The sequence below is a fragment of the Triticum aestivum genome, chromosome 2A, assembly GCF_018294505.1.
Source record: "Triticum aestivum cultivar Chinese Spring chromosome 2A, IWGSC CS RefSeq v2.1, whole genome shotgun sequence".
NCBI classification, from domain to species: Eukaryota; Viridiplantae; Streptophyta; class Magnoliopsida; order Poales; family Poaceae; genus Triticum; species Triticum aestivum.
In genome coordinates this window covers 274,706,584-274,729,326 of record NC_057797.1, presented here as the reverse complement: position 1 = coordinate 274,729,326, position 22,743 = coordinate 274,706,584, and positions in this window count along the sequence as shown.

Here is a 22,743-nt window from a genome sequence, read left to right as displayed (position 1 = left end):
AGCAACACGGCTCTCGTAAGGGGTGAAGTCAGTATCCGGCTCCATCGCTAGTGAGAGTGCGGTCTCCATGGCACGGTCTATCCCTCCGCTCTCGGATGGCGCGATTTGCTCCGGATTGATGGCCGGAGTAGTTGTAGATGGGATATCCTGAACACTGTCTGACGACAGAGTTACATCGTGCTCGTCGTGACTATGCGGCGCACCTGACACGGGCTCGAATCCGTCGAAGATCAAGTCTCCGCGGACGTCGATAGTGTAGTTTAAGTTTCCGAATCTGACCTGATGGCCAGGGGCATAGCTCTCGATCTGCTCCAGATGGGCAAGCGAATTAGCCCGCAGTGCGAAGCTGCCGAACAAAAAGATCTGTCCAGGGAGGAAAACCTCACCCTGGACCGCATCTCTACCGATGATCGAAGGAGCCATCAAGCCTTATGGTGACGACACAGTGGAACTCTCAATGAAAGCACCAATGTCGGTGTCAAAACCGGCGGATCTCGGGTAGGGGGTCCCGAACTGTGCGTCTAAGGCGGATGGTAACAGGAAGCAGGGGACACGATATTTACCCAGGTTTGGGCCCTCTTGATGGAGGTAATACCCTACGCCCTGCTTGATTCTTCTTGATGATATGAGTATTACAAGAGTTGATCTACCATGAGATCGTAGAGGCTAAACCCTAGAAGCTAGCCTATGGTATGATTGTATGTCGTCCTATGGACTAAACACTCTGGTTTATATAGACATTGGAGGGGGCCAGGGTTACACAGAGTCGGTTACAATTGAGGAGATCTACATATCCGTATTGCCAAGCTTGCCTTCCATGCCAAGGAAAGTCCCATCCGGACACGGGACGATGTCTTCAATCTTGTATCTTCATAGTCCAACAGTCCGGTCAAAGGATATAGTCCGGCTGTACGGAGACCCCCTAATCCAGGAATCCCTCAGGCTCCTTTGATGAGATTTTAATGTTGATTATTTCTGAACTGATTTCTGAGGGTTTCAACTAACCTCAATTCAACTTTCCGAATTAGACATGATGCATGAATGCTTGTGCAACTATTTGCAACCAAATTCTAGGGCTGTGACAACCTCTGCCATTGCAAGATAAATCAATCTAGTTGGCCAAACTAAGCGGATAGATCAGAGAGAAATACAAAACTATAATAATCATGCATAAAAGAATGTAACGACCCGAGACCGATGCTTTGGATGCCTTCCATTTATTGTCGTTGTCTTCGTGTGCTTCAATTGCTTTGTTGCATTCATCATGTCATCTCTTGCATCGCATCATGCCATCATATCATTAATTTTATAACTCTTTTAAATAAATTATATGGATCTTCGATCCATTTAAATTGAGGGAAGGGTGACTTCTCTTTATAACTTATCCTCCCAATATCAGGGAGCTATTATAAAATATTCCATTGATTTGGAAATTACCCATGAACTCACTTGCAATTTAATTCCATGCATGTTCTGCTTCAAGTTTCACCTCCAAACTTTGCCAATAATTCTTTTCCCTTTTATCAAGGCTCTTCCTAAATGTTCAACATTTTTGGACACTTCGGAATCCTACTCATTATTCAAACCATTTGAATTAAATTCAAATGCATTTGAATTTAAACCTTGCAATCTTGCCCACTTCAATTTTCTTGGAACGAGCACATTTTTGTGAGTCCGGGAAAATTATCCGCGTGTCCAACTTCTTCCCCTAACAACTCCTTCCTTCTCCTTTTCTTTGTTTTTTTTTCCTGTTTTTAGAAATAAGTATAAGAGGGAGAGAGAAGAAAGCCCAGCTGGGCCTCCCAACTCCCGCGCCGGCCCATCTTCTTCACGGCCCAAGGCCCAGCCGACCTCTTCCTAACCCTAGCCCGACCTCCCTCACCCCCTCGATCCCCATCTCCCTCCAGCGTCGTCACCCACACATCAATGCCAGGGAGCGCTCTCGATCCCCTCTCCTCATCCCGATTCCTTGCTCTCTCCCTCGACCCGATCGAGAGTGGTCACCGACCCTCTACCGCCGGCCGGCCACAGGAGCACCGCACCTTGGCCTCCTTCCTCCTCGACTCCCTTGCTGCTCGCCGCCCTTCCTTCTCTTCCGCAGCTCCTCGCGGCCTTCGCGCCCCTGTCGCTGCTCCCAGCATCGGCGACCCCTCCAACCGCGCCACTTCTCAACCACTGCGCCACCCCAGCCGTTCCCCGAGCTCGCACCGCCCCTCGCCCAGCCTTCGTGGCGAGCTATTCCAAGGGGAGGAGCTCCTCTCCTGCTCCTGCATGCCACTGCCACCCTCCACGGCGAACCCCCTCACCTCCCTTGCCCCACCGGAGCCCAAGTTCGGCGCCGCCTCGCCGCCTTGATCCCGCCGTCCGTTGCCCGCTCCTCGCAGGGTTTCGCCTGCCGCTACTCCCTGTAGGACTTCACAGTGGCCTCGTCTCTGCTCGCGGGAGGACGAGCACGACGCGCCCAACCGTCATCGCTTCCCTGAGCTCCCTCTCGCACCTGACCACGTCCAACCGTAGGTCTCTGCGCCTTCATCCTCCCGCCGTGGTACAACATCTCCGCGAGTCATCCTCCGCCTCTTGTCGTTTTGAGGCAGCTCCACGCCAAACCCCATCTCTGTGGATTTTGTCAAGATCCATCCCACAGGATTTCGCCAAGACCGATGCCCGAACAAGTACCTCTATGAGGATATGCCAAGTTCAACTCGTTCTCGTGTACAACTACCGTCGTCTTGGATTGCGCCAAGTACCACAACGCCCACAACCCTCAGATCCGTCATGTTCGACTATGACTCGTGTACGACTATGCGGGATTCCCCGGACGCCAAGTTCAATGATGCGCCAAGTACCTCTACAAACGACCTGAACATCTATGTAACATGTACCACTACTTCCACTACGACCGTTCCGAGAACGTCTACTTTCTCTACATCGCACCGAGTCGATCCGCTCCGTAAATGCATGCTTCGAAGGTATAACCCCGAGACGATGCCCGTGAACGAATGCATGTGTGATTGTATGAGATGCCCGCATTTACACCATGTTCGAGTTGTCACTTGCTCGGTCCTCCTTGTTTGCCGTGCGTCGACCCGTGGGAACCTGGTAATCGGGATCACCCCACCATCTTTCGCATGTTTTGTAGATCCACACTTTCATTGGCACCGATATTTCAATGAGTTGTCGGATCATCGGAATGTTGTCGTGGCACCACTTCCATTGTCGTTGCCGTGGCACCCCTTTCTTTCCCCATGGTGAAAAATGCTCCCTATCATATTAAATGTCAACATTTTCATAAAATTACATAAACTTGCCTATGTCATTCGCATCATGTTAAAAACATTTAAAATGTTTAAAATTATTGTTTTCATTAAATTGCTCTATGCACATGAGGATTTACCGGAATTGTTGTTTGATGTTTCCGGACTCATTTAAACTTGCCTAAATAGTTAGTTTTGTTATGCTTCACCTCTTGCCATGTTTAACAACATTTAAACTTGTTGGGTTCATAACAAGAATGAACTAAATAATTGAATGTGGTGTTTCGTCAATATGCAACTCATTGCATATTGAGCTCCACTTAATTTGTAGTATTGTTTGTTGCACTTTGCTTTGCCATGCCTCTGTAAACCGGACATGCATCATATTTCATTGTGCATCATGCCATGCTTATGTGACGGTTGTTTACTATGTTGTTTGCTTCTTTCCGGTTGGGCTTTTCCTTCCGGTTACATTTCGATTGTGAGGATCCGTTCGACTATGCTGGTTCATCTTCTTCATGGACTCAGTCTTCTTCCTAGCGGGATTGCAGGCAAGATGACCGTCACCTTGGATCTCACTACTATCTTTGCTATGCTAGTGGTCTCGATGCTATCGATATGTCGCGCTTCCTACCACTTGTTTATCAAGCCTCCCAAATTGCCATGACAGCCTCTAACCTTTTCCATCATCCCAGCAAACCGTTGTTTGGCTATGTTACCGCTTTGCTCAGCCCCTCTTATAGTGTTGCTAGTTGCAGGTACAGTTGCAGTTTGTTCCATGTTGGGACACGGATATCATGGGATATCACAATATCTCTTATTTAATTAATGCATCTATATACTTGGTAAAGGGTGGAAGGCTTAGCCTTTTGCTTGGTGTTTTGATTCACTCTTGCCGCCCTAATTTCCATCATAACGATGTTATGTTCCTTGATTTTGTGCCCCTAACACGATGAGGGTTTATGGGCCCCTCTTGACAGTTTGCTTTGAATAAAACTCTTCCAGCAAGGCTCAACATTTGTTTTACCATTTGCTCAACATAATAACTTAACATGATAATAAACTTGATGCATAGGGAGTTAGCGCTACCGGAGGTTCGTTATTCAACCTAATATAGGGGGCCAACACTGATGGTGTTGGTCCCAAACGGGCAGACTGTGGGGCCGCCTCGGGGAAACCCAAGGTATTTGGTATATACCTGTAGGATGACCCATCCGGACGTGGCCTGCGACAAGATACGTGCGGCTATTGTCAGGGTGTCGGCACGCCGGGAGGTCTTGCTGGACTAGTTTTACCATTGTCGAAATGTCTTGTGCATCGGGATCCCGAGTCTGATCGGATGTCCCGAGATGGAAGATTGTCTCCACGGATTGTGAGCTTGTCATGGGCTAAGTTGAGACACTCCTGCAGGGTTTAAATTTTCGAGAGTCGTGCCCGCGGTTATGTGGCAAATGGGAATTTGTTAATATCCGGCTGTAGAGGACTTGGACTAAACTCAATTAAAATACACCAACCACGTGCGTAACCGTGACTGTCTATTTTCGGGGAAGTTCGAGAGGAGAACACGGTTGGGTTATGTTTGAACGTAAGTAGTTCATGATCACTTCTTGATCATTACTAGTTTGCGACTGTTTGCATAGTTTCTCATCTTACTCTTGTACTCATAAGTTAGCCACCATATAAATCTTAGTGCTGTTGCAACCTCACCACTTATCCAATCCATACCCATTAAGATTTGCTAGTCTTGATACCCATGGTAATGGGATTGCTGAGTCTTCGTGGCTCATAGATTACTACAACAACTATTGCAGGTGCAGGTTATGTGAAGCTTTGACATGAGAGTGATGCTTGCTTGCTTTTGGAGTTCTTCTTCTTATTCGATCAAGGGATAGGTTCCGGGTCGGGGAGCCTGGGACTAGCAGGGTGGATGTCATTCTTCTTTTTCGTTTGATTTCATCCGTAGTCGGATCCTGCTCTTCTGTATGATGATTGCTATGTATTGATGACTACTATATTCATGATGTAGCTTGTGGCGAGTGTAAGCCTTTATCTTGTATTCTCATCTATTCAGTACATGGTATGTTGTAATGATATCCGCCTTGTTATGCGCTCTAAATGCGATTGTGCCCCGATCTTGAGTTCATCACGTGATTGGGATATAATCGCATCTTGGGTGCTAAAAGTTGCTATCAGAGCCTTACCGACCTTAGGAGCCCCCTTGATTGATCAAACCGCTAATGTTGTTGAGTCTAGAAAAAAAACTGTTTTGAGTCTAGTTATATATATCGGAGAGTAGGAATTCTTTTTACTCCTTATCCCATTCGTCGCTCTGGTAAGGACTCGTGACGTAGGTGTTTTTCCACTCTTCTCTCCTTTTTCTCTCAGATTTTTAGGATCACGCAGGTATTGTTGGATCGTTGCGATATCATTTTGACGGGAATTCTTTCTTGGTGCCTCCTGACATTTAGGGGTTGTGGCAGTGTCTTGGGGAGTTGAGCTTCAAGGTGTTTTTGTCATAGTGTTTATCGTTTCAGTTCCGGAATACCAAAGTTTGCCGACATCGAAAACTCTTATATACTCTTTGTGGTGAGAGTAGTTTGACGACACCCAATACTGGGGAGAGTGATGAGATGTATTGCCACATCTACTATATCGGATGTTTTCGAAGGTCTGAGGTACATGATTTTCGAGGTTTTCTTGGTTATGTGTTGACGGATGGATACAATTGGAGCGTAGGGCTTGTTACTTGTGTGAGATATTTGTGCCCCCCTGTATCCCCAACACCAGATTGCATAACTAGAAATTTTTGGGAGTTAATAGGTGGGAATTCAAGTAGTTACCTAGGATATCTTTCCGACAGATGCATGATATGAGATTGGGGTTCGACGTCTAGTGGTCCGCCTGTCCACGGTTGGTTTTACAGTGGTCCCATTATGTCTTAAAGAGTCTTTCGCTATGCTGACTCGGGGACGCTTCGTATGTCATGTGCACTGCGTTGTACATGATGGTGCTGTACGATCGAGCCCGTGCGGGCCCCACCATGAAAATTTCGAACGAAATCTCTATCATATGTTTGTTTCCGGATTATTCTGCAAGCCCGATCCTTTGTTTTGTTTTGAGTTGTGGTATTCGAGTTGCTTCGAAGTCAAGTGTTGATTCCATGCCTTTTCCCAAATGGTGTTCTCATATTTCTACGTGAATGCTAATCCTTCTTGATCATTGAGGCTTTCATGTCAATTCTTTTCCAACCGGCGTGCTTCTCTTCAAGTGGATCCGATCATTTCAACATCCGCAAGATCAATTCAAAGTTTTCTCAACGGTGTGTGTTTCATCCGTCCCCAAGTTGCCTTTGTTTTCCTGCCCTCCCACCCTTTTTGTTCAAGGGCTCTAGTTTCTTAATCAAGTATCCATCTTATGGATGTGAAGTTTCTTCATTCTTTCCTTCAATGTTCTTATCCGGTGATTCTCATGAAGATGCTAAGGAAGCTTCAAGTTCATCATTCATCATTCTCATATTCTTTTCCGGTGGATTCAATTCAAGCTTCTAGTATTGATCATACCCCTTTCCCCAATTCAAATGATTTCCCATGCCGGTGCACCTCTTAATTGTTCACTTCTCGCTATTCATTTGTTCCGAAGTGCGAAGATATCTCAGAAGATTCGTGATTCCATTCTTATTCCGTTCAAGGCTATTTTGAGGTTGTTATCTCATTCGAGCCATTTAATTCAACTGGTGCAATCTCTCTTTTAAAAATTATTCAACGATGTTTTATTTTGAGTGGGCCCTAACCCACAGGTCTTTTCCAAGGATCTTACCTAACTCTTCTAATTTTTTCCAGAGCTATTCTAAAATCTTTTCAAAGTATGACGTAAGAATGAATTTTCATCAGTCATATGTCTTTCTCTAAGATCTTTCAAATTCTTTTCATTGTTGGTTCAACCTTTCTATTCTTCATTCCAGAGTGTCTCAACAATTCATGGTGGTGCTTCTCGTCGTCATTCTCGGATTTGAAGACCGAAGAAGAGTTTCTCTTCAATCTTATCCGTTCTTTCAAAGATGCATACTTGAAGCTTGCCGCCATCCTCTCATAATTGTTTTCGATTGTGAGAATTCTTTTCACCCATCTAGAGCAATTCATGAGTCTTTTCAATTTGATTCTCCGGAGCCCATCATCTCAGAATTATTCGTTCCCAACTTTCAGCTCTCATTCTCCAATTCTTACTGGTGCCTCATTCGAGTATTCTTTAATCAGCTCATGATCTCTTCATTCTCTTGTATCTAAACTCACTCAAGTATCTTTGTTCGTTTTCTTATTCTTCCCGGTGATTCGTTCCCTTTGCATCATTCATTTTCAAATTCTTATGATGGTCCATTCAAGATTCGTCTTCTTTTGTTATCATATCAATCCACTTGTTCTCTCATAATCCTACCGGTGGTCTGTGAGTTGAGCAATATCTCTCTGCAATCCTTTTTCAATGAGTATAAGTAGTATGGCAGATCCGTTGCTTGTCATCAATTTAAATTGGTAAAGGATATGCATAACATATTTCTTATTCTTGTTTCATCCAAGTGATTAATTCCTTATTCTGGAGGTTCATCAAAATTCTTGGTTTCAATTGTTCATCTTTCTTTTCCAGAGTTCCAAGTTTTCTCAGTTATATCATCGCGAAGCTCCATCCAAATCATTGTAAGGCTTCAATCTTATTCTTTCAAACCTTCATGTCTTTTCTACCATCTTTTCGTTACCGGAGTTCTTCATGGATACTCTACATGGTGGTTCATCAAGGATATAATTCATTCTCGAAGTGTTCGTCAAGATTCTTGTTCGAGAAGCTCAAGTATCCTTCATCTTGCATTCCAAAGTGCAATTCTTCTCCATTATCTTTTGAGGTGGTGTTATGTCATTCTCGATAATTTCCCATCGTGTTTCATGATTCACAAGTTTTCAAGAGTAACATATTTTAAACCCATTGAGGGAGTCCTGGATTAGGGGGTCTCCGGATGGCCGGACTATTGGACTATGAAGATACAAGATTGAAGACTTCGTCTCGTGTCAGGATGGGACTCTCCTTGGCGTGGAAGGCAAGCTAGGCAATACGGATATGGATATCCCCTCCTTTGTAACCGACCTTGTGTAACCCTAGCCCCTCCGGTGTCTATATAAACTGGAGGGTTTTAGTTCGTAGGACAATAACAACAATCATACCATAGGCTAGCTTCTAGGGTTTAGCCTCTCCGATCTCGTGGTAGATCAACTCTTGTAATACTCATATCATCAAGAATAAATCAAGCAGGATGTAGGGTTTTACCTCCATCGAGAGGGCCCAAACCTGGGTAAAAACATCGTGTCCCTTGTCTCTTGTTACCATCCGCCTAGACGCACAGTTCGGGACCCCCTACCCGAGATCCACCGGTTTTGACACCGACATTGGTGCTTTCATTGAGAGTTCCTCTGTGTCGTCGCCGTTAGGCTTGATGGCTCCTACGATCATTGATAGCGATGCAGTCCAGGGTGAGACTTTTCTCCCCGGACAGATCTTTGTGTTCGGTGGCTTCGCACTGCGAGCCAACTCGCTTGGCCATCTGGAGCAGATTGAAAGTTACGCCCCTGGCCACCAGGTCAGGTTTGGAAGCTTAAAGTACACGGCCGATATCCGCAGAGACATGATCTTCGACGGATTCGAGCCTCTGCCTTGTGCGTCACGCGGTCATGATGAGTACGATTTATCTCTACCAACAGACAGTGTTCAGGAGATCGCACCGATAGCCGCTCTGACCCTCAATTCGGAGCCAGTTGCGCCGTCCATGGACGGGTGGATGGACCCTGCCACGGAGGCCTTACCCTCAGCGGCGATCGAGCCGAACATCGACCTTACTCTACACGAAAGCCGTGTTGTCAGACTGCCGGATCCTTCTCCGGCCACGGACTCCGAACCGCCTGCGCCCATTCCTAGCGAATCCGATTGGGCGCCGATCATGGAGTTTACCTCCGCGGATATATTTCACCACTCGCCCTTTGGCGACATACTGAACTCATTAAGGTCTCTCTCCTTGTCAGGAGGATCCTGTCCGAACTATGTCCGGCAGGATTGGGATGCGGATGCCAAAGAAATTCGCTGCCCACCCACCACCCACTCAGTAGCCACTGTCGACGACTTAACCGACATGCTCGACTTCGACTCCAATGACATCGACGGTATGGACGACGATGCGGGAGACGAAGAGGAACCACTGCACACAGGGCACTGGACAACCACCTCATCATACGATATATACATGGTGGACACATCCAAAGATGGCAATGGCAACGAGACAGCGGAGGATGACCCCTCCAAGAAGCAACCCAAGCGCCGACGTCAGCGCCGCCGCTCTAAGTCCCGCCAAAGCAAAAGTGGTGATACCGGCACAGTAGATAATAACACTTCGGATAGTGCCGAAGATGGCAACAATCCCCTCCAGCATGATCCAGGACAAGAGGATGGAGAGGCCAGCCCTCCAGAGAGAGCGGCAGATGGAGAGGCGGAGGATGATAATTACATGCCCCCCTCCGAAGACGAGGCAAGCCTCGACGATGACGAATTCGTCATGCCAGAGGATCCCGTCGAACAAGAGCGCTTCAAGCACCGGCTTATAGCCACGGCAAATAGCCTTAAGAAAAAGCAACAGCAACTTCAAGCTGATCAAGATCTGCTAGCTGACAGATGGACTGAAGTCCTCGCGGCCGAGGAATATAAACTCGAACGCCCCTCCAAGAGTTACCCAAAATGCAGGTTGCTACCCCGACTGGAGGAAGAAGCATATGACGCGGCTGATCGGCCACCTCGTGGCCGCGATAGAGAGGCATTCCAGCCAAAAGCTCAGCCTGCACCCCGACGCCATTCAAATAAAAAGGCATGGGGAAATATGCCAGACCTGCGAGACGTACTGGAGGACAAAGCAAAACATGCAAGATCGATCTACGGATCACGAGGGCGCACCACTACGCGAGACGATAAACGTCACGCCGGATACAGTAAAAGTAAATCCAGCCGGGCCGAACACAGCGGGCAAGACTCATTGGAGCTACATCGCGATATAGCCCAGTACAGAGGTGCCGCACACCCCTTATGCTTCACAAATGAAGTAATGGATCATCAAATCCCAGAGGGTTTCAAACCCGTAAACATAGAATCATACGACGGCACGACAGATCCTACGGTATGGATAGAGGATTTCCTCCTGCAAATCCACATGGCCCGCGGTGACGACCTACACGCAATCAAATACCTCCCACTCAAACTTAAAGGACCAGCTCGGCATTGGCTCAACAGCTTGCCAGCAGAGTCCATTGGCTGTTGGGAAGATCTGGAAGCCGCATTCCTCGACAACTTTCAGGGCACTTATGTGCGACCACCAGACACCGATGACCTGAGCCATATAATTCAGCAGCCAGAGGAATCGGCCAGGCAATTCTGGACACAGTTCCTAACAAAGAAAAATCAAATCCTCGACTATCCGGATGCAGAGGCCCTAGCAGCTTTTAGACACAACATCCGCGACGAGTGGCTAGCCCGACACCTTGGTCAGGAAAAAGCCGAAATTTATGGCAGCCCTCACGACACTCATGACCCGCTTTTGTGCGGGAGAAGACAACTGGCTGGCTTGCAGTAATAACATATCAAAGAACCGTGGTACTTCGGATACCAAGGACGGCAATGGCAGGTCACATCCCAACAAACATAAGCGCCGCATTAACAGTGACAATACCGAGGATACGACAGTCAATGCCGGATTCAAAGGCTTTAAAACCCGATCAGCAGAAAAAGGCATTTAAAAGAAGCACTCCGGGCCCGTCCAGTTTGGACCGCATACTCGATCGCTCGTGTCAAGTACACGGCACCCCCGACAAGCCAGCCAACCACACCAATAGGGATTGTTGGGTATTCAAGCAGGCCGGCAAGTTAAATGCCGAAAACAAAGATAAGGGGCCACATGGCGATGACGAGGAAGAGCCCCGGCAGCCGAACACCGGAGGACAGAAGAGGTTCCCCCCACAAGTGCATACGGTGAACATGATATATGCAACCCACATCCCCAAGAGGGAGCGGAAGCATGCGCTCAGGGACGTATATGCGTTGAAGCCAGTCGCCCCAAAGTTCAACCCATGGTCCTCCTGTCAGATCACCTTGGATCGCAGGGACCACCCCACTAGTATCCGTCATGGCGGATTCGCCGCACTGGTCCTAGACCGAATCATTGACGGATTTCACCTCACTCGAGTCCTTATGGATGGCGGCAGCAGCCTGAACCTGCTTTACCAGGACATAGTGCGCAAAATGGGTATAGACCCCTCAAGGATCAAACCCACAAAACAACCTTTAAAGGCGTCATACCAGGTGTAGAGGCCCATTGCACAGGCTCAGTCACACTGGAAGTGGTCTTCGGATCCCCGGATAACTTCCGAAGCGAAGAGTTAATCTTCAATATAGTCCCGTTCCACAGTGGTTACCATGCACTGCTCGGGCGAACCGCATTGCGAGATTCAATGTGGTACCACATTATGCATACCTCAAGCTCAAGATGCCAGGAACTCAGGGGGTCATTACAGTTAACGGAAACACAGAGCGGTCTCTCCGAACGGAGGAGCACACTGCGGCCCTTGCAGCGGAAGCGCAAAACAGCCTCTTAAGGCAATCCACTAGTTCGGCGTTTAAGGACCCAAACACCTTCAAGCGCGCCCGGAGTAATCAGCAACAGGACCTCCTGGCACGTTCCGAGCTCGCATAGCAATGCGGCCCCCACCCCGGCCCAAGCCAAACAGCATAATTCGTGCCATGCGTACATAATTACGCATTAAAAATACCATGGGCACAGGCGGGGAGGGGGGCATGACTATGGCATGCCCCAAGACGCGGCTTAAACCGCACTAGGGGCTTCCCGTTTTCTTATTTTTTTTCTTCAGGACTTTAATCTCTGGAAACTCGGTCCGGCAGCATGATTGCCGAACATATGATGCAGCAACCAAGAAGGCAGAAAGCTACGTCACACCACGGAACTCCCAGGTGGATTACGATAACGAGTGTAATACTTGCCTTAATACTATTCTTCAACTCACCCTTGGAGGGGACATAGTCCTACTTTTTGCTTATTGCACTGCATGTATCATTCTGCTTTAACGCACCTTTTTGAATAAACAATGCATAGCATTAAGACTATTATTGCATTCTTCTTTATATATATATATATATATATATATATATATATATATATGTTCATTGATGACATCCAGCACCTGTACACTCTGGTATGGCCAATACGCTAGGGGCTTAAGCATACCCCACAATACGGCGTGAGAAGTCCGGACACTTTCAACAGTGCGGCACCCCGAACTTATAGCATTATACGCATCAGCTCCGAATCATGTCTTGGGTCAATAGTTGGGTTTGCACGGCTCCCATGTTTTGGTACCTTACGTTCCGCTATGTCGGCTAAGGTAGCACTGGGAGAACTACTGCGATTGTGACCCGGTTCTGCTGGGCTAAGCACCTCCGTAGAGAAAGCTAAAACTGACTGTCATGATAAGGCGAGAGACTGGTCGCTGTTCGAGAGGTTTTCGAGTCCTTAAAGACTTATGCCGCTTAGAGAGAGGAGTCGGCCCTGTCCGGCTTAAGGCGTGTAGCGCGCCCCGAGTTCGGCCTTTCGAACACTAGGGGCTTCACTGAAATTTAAAATTATAGAATACTATGGTTAAGTGAGAGTGATAACGCATTATCGTCCGATTGCCTTGTTCGTTGTGCTGAGCACCTCCCTCGAAGGACCCAAAAATGGGAACAAGAGTGCTCAGGTTTACCCCGAACACCCCAGCACTCGTGGCATGGGGGCAGAAGCCGACGACTAGCCATCTCTCAGATTTGATAAACAGCCGAACATAAGGTAATATTTTAAATTCAAACAACCGTTGCATAGCGCATATGAACAAGTTTTCATGAATACAAGATTACACGAGCAGGTTTACTCAAACATTGTATCTTTGGCACACTCGTCCGCTATGAGACGGGCACCCTTTAGGACACCCTCATAGTACATTTCGGGGTGGCGATGCTCCTTGCCCTCCGGCAGCCCTTCCTTGATCAGCTTCACGGCGTCTAGCTTGGCCCATTGCACCTTCACACGGACGAAAGCCCGGCGTGCACCTTCGATGCAGATGGATTGCTTGACGACTTCCAGCCGTGGGCAGGCATCCACAAGCCGCCTCACTAGGCCGAAGTAGCTGTTCGGAAGGGCGTCGCCAGGCCACAGCCGGACTATAAAGCCCTTCATGACCTGTTCGGCCGCCTTGTGTAGCTCACCAGCTGCTTTAGCTGGTCGCTCATAGGCACCGGGTGTTCGGTCCCAGTATATTGGGCCTAGAACAACTTCTTCGTTGAGCTTCCCTCCTCGCCCTGGTAAAACGTTGCGGCATCCGACACGCTGCGGGGCAAATCTGCGAATGCTCCTGGAGAGCTCCGGATTCGGGTAAGTAACAAGTAATTTACTTTCACATGCCTGCTTTGCATATAGAATGCCTTACCCGCCGCTATCTTCTTCATCACATCAATCTCCTGGAGGGCCTTTTGGGCTTCGGCCTTGGCATTCTTTGCACTCTCGAGGGCCGCGGCAAGCTTGGACTCTCGTGTCTTCAAGTCAAGCTCCAACGCCTCGTGCTTTGTCACGAGAGCGGGGAGCTCTTGTTGCACCTCGCCCACCCGAGCCTCCTGCCTTTCCCGCTCGGTGCGCTCCTTGGTCGCTTTGTTTTCAGCCTTGGATAGCGCTTGCTTCAGGGTCGCCACCTCGGCCGTGGCCCTTGGCAAATTCATGATGATCCTGTCATTTTGCAATCGCATTCCTTTCATATATGTCCATAGACTAGGTACTACTTACCTTTGTTCTCCTCGAGCTGCCTCTTGGCAAGGCCGAGCTCTTCCTTGGACCCTTTGAGGTCCTGCTTCAGTGCGGCAACCTCCGCAGTCAGTGCGGCAGAGGCTAGCAGCGAAGCATGCATACGCATATAGACATACTTATATTAGACTCCTGCGATATTGTTTGATCCTCTGTTCGGCTTTTCTTTGTGAACACCGAACAGAGCATCAGGGGCTACTATCTATGGGGTAATATTTTTCCCATATTTCAAAAACTTACCTCAAAGCCTGTTAGAAGGCTGGCACAGGCTTCAGTCAGTCCGCTCTTGGCGGACTGAACCTTCTGGACCACCGCACTCATAATAGTGCGGTGCTCCTCGTCGATGGAAGTGCTGCGAAGCGCTCCCAGTAGATTGTCCGGTGCCTCTAGATGGACAGAGGTCACCGGCACATGCGTCTTGCCCCTCTTGGAAGGAGGCCGCCTGCCCGAGTCCGAAACCACTGGAGGTTCCGGCGCGGTGTTCGGCTGAGGGCCGAACTCGGAGCCCTCAGGGGCCTTGTTCCCTCTGCTCCCGGAGTCCGGAAGGTCGCCTTGAGGCTCCTCCGGGACTGTCTCCCACCCGGTGCCTCTTGAGACAACACCTCGGCGTTGCTATCCATATCCGACAAGTCCAGGGAGCCGTCCGACGAGGATACGTCGATACGGGCTCGGGGCGGTCTGCATAATCACGATTCAGCGTTAGGAGAAGCAGTGCGACAAAGGAATGCTATGAGCTACTCTGGTATCCGAATACTTACGACTTCGCCAGGGGCTTGGCCCTGGGCAGACACTCGTCTTCTCCTTCGGCGGCGGTGGTGGAACTGTCCGGAAGGAGAGTCCTTCCCTTCTTACCCTTCGCCCCCCCCAGTTGGGGCGGCCTTCCTTTTCTTGTCTCCGCCGACTAGAGGGGGAGCGTCTTCATCTTCCTGCTCGTCTTTGGGGGAGGAGTGCATCGCGGAGTTATCAGACGATAAGTCCGATAACACCTGGCGTCGGGAACTCTTTCGGGTTCCCTTGGCCTTCTTGGTCTTCTCCGGCACCTTGTAAGGAGCCGGAGTCTGCATCTCTGTCAGGAGAGCGTCCGCAGTGTCTTCGGGCAGAGGGGCCGGACAGTTAATCTACCCCGACGTCTCCACCCAGTCCCGTCAAAGGCATGGAGCTCAGACCCCGCACATGGTTAAGCTAGGGGAAATAAATGTTCTACCGAATGTATAGAACTCACCGAATGCGCTTGGCGCTTAGCCCGCGGTCCTCGGTGAGGGAGGGAGGGACCTCGGCGCCCTTGAACAGCACCTTCCAAACGTCCTTGTGCGTCATGTCGAAGAGCTTGCTCAGAGTCTGGTGCTGGGCTGGGTCGAACTCCCACAAGTTGAAGTCCCGTTGTTGGCACGGGAGGATCCGGCGGATGAGCATGACCTGGACTATATTGACAAGCTTGAGCTTCTTGCCGGCCATATTCCGGATACATTTCTGGAGTCCGTCCAGCTCTACCGATGAACCCCAGGACAGGCCCTTCTCTTTCCAGGAGGTGAGCCGCGAGGGGATTCCGGATCGAAACTTGGGGGCAGCCACCCATTTGGCGTCACGCGGCTCGGTGATGTAGAACCACGCCGATTGCCACCCCTTTATGGTCTCCACGAAGGAGCCTTCAAGCCATATAACGTTGGGTATCTTGCCCACCATGGCTCCGCCGCATTCTGCTTGTTGGCCGCCCACCACCTTCGGCTTGATATTGAAGGTCTTTAACCACAGGCCGAAGTGGAGCCGGATGCGGAGGAAAGCCTCACACATGACGATGAACGCCAAAATGTTGAGGACGAAGTTCGGGGCCAGATCATGGAAGTCCATCCCGCAGTAGAACATGAGACCACGAACAAATGGATGGAGGGGAAACCCCAGTCCGCGGAGGAAGTGGTGGAGGAAGACTACCCTCTCATGAGGTTCAGGGTTAGGAACGATCTGCCCCGCAGCGGGCAGCCGATGCGCGATATTCGCAGCCAAGTATCCGGCTCCGCGCAGCTTCTTGATGTGTCCCTCCGTAACGGAGGAAGCCATCCATTTGCCTCCCGCTCCAGACATGATTGGAGAAGGTTGAGGGGAAGGATGAGGGCTTTGGCATTAGAGCTCGAGTGCGCAAGAGTGGATGAGCAAGGAGGAAGAAGGCGTGGGTAGAAAAAGGTTAAACCTTGTCCCTTTATAAGGGCGGCCGAAACTATGTGCCCCCACTAGCCTGGTAAAACTCGCTTATCCCCCAAGCGTTGTAATCAATGGCGCGGTTGGGTTACCCACGCCCGTATTGATGAGAATCCCATAATAAGGGGGACACGATCTCCGCTTTGATAAGACGTGTCAGGAAACTACCTCGCGTTATGTGCGGAGTTAGTTAAAGGAAACGGGTCGAATAATCACCGGGCCATGACATAACGTCATGTTGCCGAAACGTGTCAGCAGATTAGATTTGTGGAAATATTATTCTCTCTATGGTGGTATGTGGAACTTATTTTGCAGGGTCGTACACTATCCTTATATTCAAATTCTTCCGGGTTGTATTCGAAGGAGGAACCGCCTTGCAATGTCGAAGACAACACTGCGCGCCGGACTCATCATCATTGAAGCCTGGTTCAGGGGCTACTGAGAGAGTCCTGGATTAGGGGGTCTCCGAACGGCCGAACTATATCCTTTGGCCGGACTATTGGACTATGAAGATACAAGATTGAAGACTTCATCTCGTGTCCGGATGGGACTCTCCTTGGCATGGAAGGGAAGCTAGGCAATACAGATATGGATATCCCCTCCTTTGTAACCGACCTTGTGTAACCCTAGCCCCTCTGGTGTCTATATAAACTGAAGGGTTTTAGTCCGTAGGACAATAACAACAATCATACCATAGGCTAGCTTCTAGGGTTTAGCCTCTCCGATCTCGTGGTAGATGAACTCTTGTAATACTCATATCATCAAGAATAAATCAAGCAGGACGTAGGGTTTTACCTCCATCGAGAGGGCCCGAACCTGGGTAAAAACATCGTGTCCCTTGTCTCATGTTACCATCCGCCTATATGCACAGTTCGGGACCCCCTACCCGAGATCCGCCGGTTTTGACACCGACACCCATCATTTTCAATTCGTTCACGAGGTCTTTTCAACCCAACAATTTCTCCGTTGGTGTTGTCTTGGTACAGATTTCACACAATGCCTTCTCTAAGGAGTGTGCTAATTGTGGTGCTTATCAATGATCCAAGTTTTCTCCTATCCTCTCGGCCTGAGAATCTTTTCATCTCTGCATTCATCTAAAGCAAGCAATTGCTTTAGTTAGTGGCAGAAATTCACCTCAAGTATTGAGATGTTTTCCATAAGCCCACAACAAGCTTATTCTTTTCTTGTTGAGTTGTCAACAACTCCGTTCAACCTTTCGTTTTAAGCTTGCCCTTTCAAAATCATTTGTGGTAGAAGATGCTATTTTTCTTCTCCGTTCTTTTATTCCGACAATCTAGCTTCTATTCATTCATTCTGGAGGCATTATGATGTTGCTCTCTTTGATCAATCATCTCGTTTGGCCAAGATCATATTCTTTTCCTTGCTTATCCATTCAACATGAGTGTTGTGTCATCTCTTCAAGTTCTTTCATCTTATCAAGTCTTGCCTCTCTTTTCAACCGGAGTGCTGCCTGAATTTTTCCTTTCTCATCTTGTTTAACCGGAGTGGTTTCAAAGTCTATCTTGTACCTTAAGCTCTTGTTTCATGTCTTTCAACCTACAAGGTTTTCGCAATGTTGCTTGTTCCTCTTATCTAACGAAGTGTTTTCAATCACATTAATCTCCATTTGATTCTTTCTTTCAAGTTTTTCAACCTCTAAGGTTCTTTGGTTTCACTCTTTTGCAAAGAAGCAACTTTGTTTTACCTCTTCCTCTTTCATTTCCCTTCGGTGCCATCCTTAGATCTCAGGGCAAGATCTCTTGTAAGTGGAGGAGAGCTGTAACGACCCGAGACCGACGCTTCAGATGCCTTCCATTTATTCCCGTTGTCTCTGTGTGTTTCAATTGCTTTGTTGCATTCATCATGACATCTCTTGCATCGCATCATGTCATCATGCCACCATATCATTAATTTTATAACTCTTTTAAATAAATTGTATGGATCTTCGATCCATTTAAATTGAAGGAAGGGTGACTTCTCTTTATAACTTATCCTCCCAACATTAGGGAGCTATTATAAAATATTCCATTGATTTGGAAATTACAGAACTCACTTGCAATTTAATTCCATGCCTCTTCTGCTTCAAGTTTCACCTCCAAACTTTGCCAACAATTCTTTTCCCATTTATCGAGGCTCTTCCTAAATGTTCAACATTTTTGGACACTTCGGAATCCTACTCCTTGTTCAAACCATTTGAATTAAATTCAAATGCATTTGAATTTAAACCTTGCAATCTTGCCCACTCCAATTTTCTTGGAACGAGCATATTTTTGTGAGTTCGGTAAAATTATCCACGTGTCCAACTTCTTCCCCTAACACCTCCTTCCTTCTCCTTTTCTTTATTTTTTTCTGTTTTTAGAAATAAGTATAAGAGGGAGAGAGAAGAAAGCCCAACAGGGCCTCCCAACTCCTGCACCGGCCCATCTGCTTCATGGCCCAAGGCCCAGCCGACCCCTTCCTAACCCTAGCCGGTCCTCCCTCACCCCCTCGATCCCCATCTCCCTCCAACATCGTCACCCACACATCGATGCCAGGGAGTGCTCTCGATCCCCTCAGCTTGTCCCAATTCCTTGCTCTCTCCCTCGACCCGATCGGGAGTGGTTCCTAACCCTCTACCGCTGGCCGGCCATAGGATCACAACACCTTGGCCTCCTTCCTCCTCAACTCCCTTGCTAATCGCCGCCCTTCCTTCTCTTCCACAGCTCCTCGCAGCCTTCGCGCCCCTGTCGCTGCTCCTAGCGTCGGCGACTCCTTCGACCGTGTAGGTTCTCAACCCCCGTGCCACCCCAGCCATTCCCCGAGCTCGCACTGCCCCTCGCCCAGCCTTTGTGGCGAGCTGTTCCGAGGGGAGGAGATCCTCGTGTGCCTCTCCTGTTGCTGCATGCCACTGCACCCTCCCCGATGAACCTTCTCACCTCCCTTGCCGCACCGGAGCCCAAGTCCGGCGCTGCCTCGCCGCCTTGATCCCGCCATCTGTTGCCCGCTCCTCGCAGGGTTTCGCCTACCGCTGCTCCTCGCAGGACTTCATGGTGGCCTCGTCTCTGCTCGTGGGAGGATGAGCACGATGCGCCCAACCATCGTCGCTTCCCCGAGGTCCCTCCTGCACCTGACCACGTCCAGCCGGAGGTCTCCGCGCCTTCATCCTGCCGCTATGGCACGACATCTCCGCGAGTCATCCTCCGCCTCTTGTCATTTTGAGGCAGCTCCAAGCCAAACCCCATCTCTAAGGATTTCGTCAAGATCCATCCCACAGGATTTCGCCAAGACCGATGCCTGAACAAGTACCTCTATGAGGATATGCCAAGTTCAACTCGTTCCCGTGTACAACTACCTTGTCTCATATTGCGCCAAGTACCATGACGCGCACAACCCTCAGATCCATCAAGTTCGACTACAACTCGTGTATGACTACGCGGGATTCCCCGATGCCAAGTTCAGCGATGCGTCAATTACCTCTACAGACGACCTGAACATCTACATAACGTGTACCACTACTTCCACTATGACCGTTCTGAGAACGTCTGCTTTCTCTACATCGCACCGAGTCGATCCGCTCTATAAATGCATGTTTCGAAGGTATAAACCTGAGACGACGCCCGTGAACGAATGCTTGTGTGATTGTATGAGATGCCCGCGTTTGTACCGTGTCCGAGTTGTCGCTTCCTCGTTCCTCCTCGTTTGCCATGCATCAACCAGGATCACCCCACCATCTTTTGGATGTTCTGTAGATCCACACTTTCGTTTGCACCGATATCTCAATGAGTTGTCGGATCATCGGAATGTTGCCGTGGCACCATTTCCGTTGCCGTTGCCTTGGCACCCCTTTCTATCCGCCATAGTGAAAAATGCTCCCTATCATATTAAATGTCAACATTTTCATAAAATTGCATAAACTTGCATATGTCATCCGCATCATGTTAACAACATTTAAAATGTTTAAAATTGTTGTCTTCATTAAATTGCTATATGCACATGAGGATTTACCGGAATTGTTGTTTGATGTTCCCGGCCTCATTTAAACTTGCCTAAATAGTTAGTTTTATTTTGCTTCACCTCTTGCCATGTTTAACAACATTTAAACTTGTTGGGTTCGTAACAAGAACGAACTAAATAATTGAATGTGGTGTTTCGTCAATATGCAACTCGTTACATATGTAGCTCAACTTAATTTGTAGTATTGTTTGTTGCACTTGATTTGCCATGCCTCTGTAAACCGGACATGCATCACACTTGATTGTGCATCATGCCATGCTTATGTTATGGTTGTTTACTATTTGTTTGCTTCTTTCTGGTTGGGCTTCTCCTTTCGATTACATTGCGATTGTGAGGATCCGTTCGATGACGTTGGTTCATCTTCTTCATGGACTCGGTCTTCTTCCTAGCGGGATTTCAGGCAAGATGACCGTCACCTTGGATCTCACTACTATCTTTGCTATGCTAGTTGTCTTGATGCTATCGATATGTCGTGCTTCCTACCACTTGTTTATCAAGCCTCCCAAATTGCGATGATAGCCTCTAACCTTTTTCACCATCCCAGCAAACCGTTGTTTGGCTATGTTACCGCTTTGCTCAGCCCCTCTTATAGCGTTGCTAGTTGTAGGTACAGTTGCAGTTTGTTCCATGTTGGGACATGGATATCATGGGATATCACAATATCTCTTATTTAATTAATGCATCTATATACTTGGTAAGGGTGGAAGGCTTAGCCTTTTGCTTAGTGTTTTGTTCCACTCTTGCGGCCCTAGTTTCCGTCATACCGGCGTTATGTTCCTTGATTTTGCGTCCCTAACACGATGAGGGTTTATGGGCCCCTCTTGACAGTTTGCTTTGAATAAAAATCTTCCAGCAAGGTCCAACATTGGTTTTACCATTTGCTCAACATAATAACTTAACATGATAAAAACTTGACACATAGGGAGTTAGCGCTACCCATGGTTCGTTATTCAACCTAATACAGGGGGCCAGTCCTGATGGTGTTGGTCCCAAATGGGCAGACTGCGGAGCCGCCTCGGGGAAACCTGAGGTATTTGGTATATACTGTAGGCTGACCCATCCAGACGTGGCCTGAGACAAGATACGTGCGGCTACTATCAGGGTGTTGGCACGCTGGGAGGTCTTGCTGGACTAGTTTTCCATTGTCGAAATGTCTTGTGCACCGAGATCCCGAGTCTGATCGGATGTCTCGAGATGGAGGATTGTCTCTGTGGATCGTGAGCTTGTCATGGGCTAAGTTGGGACATCCCTGTAGGGTTTAAACTTTCTAGAGCCGTACCCGCGGTTATGTGGCAGATGGGAATTTGTTAATATCCGGTTGTAGAGGACTTGAACTAAACTCAATTAAAATACACCAACCACGTGTGTAACCGTGGCTTTCTCTTTTTGGGGAAGTTCGAGAGGAGAACATGGTTGGGTTATGTTTGAACGTAAGTAGTTCAGGATAACTTATTGACCATTACTAGTTTGCGACCGTTTGCGTAGTTTCTCATCTTACTCTTGTACTCGTATGTTAGCGACCATATAAAGCTTAGTACTGTTGCAACCTCACCACTTATCCATTACATACCCATTAAGCTTTTCTAGTTGAGGGAGTCCTGGATTAGGGGGTCTCCGGACAGCCGGACTATATACTTTGATCGGACTGTTGGACTATGAAGATACAAGATTGAAGACTTCGTCTCGTGTCCGGATGGGACTCTACTAGGCGTGGAGGGCAAGCTAGGCAATACGGATATGTATATCTCCTCCTTTGTAACCGACCTTGTGTAACCCTAGCCCCCTCCGGTGTCTATATAAACCGGAGGGTTTTAGTCCGTAGGACAACATACAATCATGCCATAGGCTAGCTTCTAGGGTTTAGCCTCTCCGATGTCGTGATAGATCAACTCTTGTAATACTCGTATCATCAAGAATAAATCAAGCAGGACGTAGGGTTTCGCCTCCATCAAGAGGGCCCGAACCTGGGTAAAACATCGTATCCCTGCCTCGTGTTACCATCCGCCTTAGACGCACAGTTCGGGACCCCCTACCCGAGATCCGCCGGTTTTGACACCGACATTTGTGCTTTCATTGAGAGTTCCTCTCTATCGTCGTCATTAGGCTTGATGGCTCCTACTATCATCGATAGCAATGCAGTCCAGGGTGAGACTTTTCTCCCCGGACAGATCATTGTGTTCGGCGGCTTCGCACTGCGGGCCAACTCGCTTGGCCATCTGGAGCAGATTGAAAGTTACGCCCCTGGCCACCAAGTCAGGTTTGGAAGGTTAAACTACACGGCCGATATCCGCGGAGACTTGATCTTCGACGGATTCGAGCACCTGCCTTGTGCGCCACGCGGTCATGATGAGTACGATTTAGCTCTACCATCGGACAGTGTTCAAG